We start from the raw sequence: 2,897 nt of genomic DNA, 5'->3' as shown, positions 1-2,897 counted from the left end.
AACCGAGGATTGTTACGCTAAGCGGTGTACAAGCGACGGAAAGCAGTGTTTCAGGATTGTTTTGCCACTTTATGAACACTTTTAACACGTGCATTCTCATTCCGATGTAGCGTTTATGGTACGCAACATTTTTACCAAGGTGCTAAACTCTAACACTGGAAGTTCGCATCACGTTTATATTTTAAGATAATACATTGTTAAAACAAAAGGTGTTTCCGCCCGGTTCCGAACCGGGGACCTTTCGCGTGTGAGGCGAACGTGATAACCACTACACTACGGAAACTGAAGTGAGGGGTGTTTCACGTTGCTGGTATCCCAACACGTAATAAAGCACGTGTGGTCTCATTATGTTTAACGGAGGCAGCACTTGATCTGTGCATTGGGCATTTTATCATCGCAAAATCACCACCTTTTGTTTCTTTCATCCTTAATTCCATTAAAATGTAATATCCATTCATTTATATATTGACGAGATGTACCTTTTTGTCTGTTTCAATGTTTGCCACATTTTTACGGTTGAACGATGAGACGTGCGTACAAATAAAGTGATTTCCCGCCACAGACTAACACGATGTATTCTGTGGTATTTAGATTCCCTCTCTCAGTCACTAGATGAAACCATGTTTAAAATCTAGAAAAGGCTTTTGCAGTGGTATGTAAAGACATACAGTGTAGTTGTCACTCCTAGTGTAAATTTTCTAGTCCCAATGAGAGAGCTCTAAAGTATCCAGATGTCATGCGATCCAGTTGTTTTCTTGGAATTCTGGGACTTGAGGTTTTTTCTACATTTAAACTGGGCAATAAATAAATGCAAGTCCCAGAATTCAAAGGAAAAAAAAAACATGCATGTGAGGGGTTGTCTGTGTAAGTGTCCGTATGAATGCGAGGGAGTATACCTACATGCACATGTATGAATGTATGCAAGTGTGCGTTCAAATGAGAATGCAGTGTGAATGTTCTCAGTGCTCCTTTGAATGACAGAGAGAAGCTATATGAGCGCGTGACTGGTGGGTGAATGTGTTTGAATGTGTGTGTGTTCATGCAAGACCAGGGCCCAAGGGTGCATTGAAGTATGGACATAGTCTTACAGGGGCATGGCAGGTTTTATGGCAAAGTAAAGCAACTTGATGACTGTTATTACATGGAGAAAGAGTTGGGGGAGGCAGAGGGTACTGCAAAGGGGTGGGCAGTCTAGTTCATTTATTTACTGTAGCATGGCTTTCTGTATTGGCATTAAGGGCAAAGCCAACCCGATGAGTGTTCTTACATTAGGGAGTGTAGGACAGGTGTGAATCCAGCAGGGACATGTGTTCTTAATGTTGAATGACATTTTTACAGTCGTTGCAGGCAAAGCCAACATGATGATTGTTCTTACATGTTGCAGTGGGTAGAGGAGGAACATTTGGGCAGCCCATAAGGAAATTGGCATGACATTATTTACGGGTGTCAGGAGGCAAACACAACATGATGAGTGTTCTTATATGAGGGGCATTTGTGTAGCCAGCAAGGACATTCTTTCTTAATGTAGTATGGCTTTTTTGTACTTGCATTAATGAAAAGCCAATCGGAGTATGTTTTTACATGGGGATACTGGCATATATTGGCAGAGCCAGCGTGAACATGTTTTCATATAATATCATTACAGGGATTATGGGCAAAGAAAATATAAGTATGTTTTTATGTGGGAATACTGGCATGTATAGGTGCGCTTGCATGGATATGTATGGACACAATCAGCATACAAATGCTTTTCACACTGGCAGAATACTGGCATATGGTGGGCACAGGCATCTTGTGCATTGTTGGTTAAGGGGCATATAATGGATTGTTTCCCTGTCTTACCCTACAAACTATGATTGGTCGCTCCAGCACATTGAGCGGGGTATGGGGTTAAGGGGGGGCGCACAAATCCCATTCCCTCTGCATGCTCGTTTGGGGTAGGCCAAACTACATTAGCTCCAGGGCCCACTTTTAAAGGATCCTGGCTATTCCTGCGGACCTCACACATGGAAAGGCAGATATTGAGAGCTCTGAAATTACCTTCAGCTGCCCCCCCCTTGTCACATTCCTCACTAATGAGTTATTCTTTACCTCCTGATGGGAATGTATTAACATAGACTTGCTCCTCTATACTTGGTCTATCACCCTCTCCTTTAGCCCCTTCTACAGCAAAGATCAAAAAGAAAAATGTTACACTGAAACTCGTCAGGTTATTGTTTTTTTCTGTTAGGATGGAGCAAAGGATACACCTGTGCCAAGGTGCACACAGTGGGGAAGAGCCAGCTGACTGGCGTACAACTGAGCGTGTGGAGTCCTTCGCACCAGCAGCTGCTGAACACTGTGCTGCTTGGGGAGGCGAGGGCAGCAGCAGGAGTGGCAGGATGGCTTCCTTTTACATTTTTAAATTGCCTAACCAAATGGAAACGAGTGCTCCCTGGGGGGCATGGGGCATGGGGCATGAGGACGTCTGTGTACAAGGATGATGCAAGACATGGAGGCAACGTGCAGGTGCATGCAAGGAAGTGCCAGCAGCAGAGCGGCCCCTCCATGTCCAAAAGTAACTGCCCAAAAGTTCATAACATTTTAATTGAAAGGAAATTAGCAAAATGGACACAAATACCAGTGTCTCAATTCAAGCCAAGAGTCCAAAAGAAATGTTTGTTTTTCTATTTGCACTCAAAATTGGATCAAAGTAATAATTAGAATAATTCGTCGACCATTCATACATCTACAAACCTACATGCATTTAGATTTGTATCTGCCTTCAGACTCTGCAAGCACACAATTAAATAATTTTGGCTCAGTGCTGACCACATTTAAAGGTAGGCCTTGGCTGCTGGAAATGTTGCTTCCCTCTGGCTATTGCAGGAATGCACTTGTCACTTCGTGCTGGGAAA

The 2,897-nt window shown here is 43.3% G+C and overlaps 1 non-coding gene across 1 annotated transcript; it reads right to left on the bottom strand.

Moving 5' to 3' along the window:
* Positions 1–210: 210 nt before the first annotated feature.
* Positions 211–283, bottom strand: TRNAV-CAC (transfer RNA valine (anticodon CAC)). Its single transcript has one exon. It is a non-coding gene; the product is annotated as a tRNA-Val (tRNA).
* Between the last annotated feature and the right edge of the window lie 2,614 nt (positions 284–2,897).

The sequence above is a fragment of the Ambystoma mexicanum genome, assembly GCF_040938575.1.
Source record: "Ambystoma mexicanum isolate Mex_15411 chromosome 12 unlocalized genomic scaffold, UKY_AmexF1_1 Mex_chr12_unloc.2, whole genome shotgun sequence".
NCBI lineage: Eukaryota > Metazoa > Chordata > Amphibia > Caudata > Ambystomatidae > Ambystoma > Ambystoma mexicanum.
The sequence above is the reverse complement of the archived record's forward strand: the minus strand, read 5'-3'. Positions and strand labels throughout refer to the sequence as shown.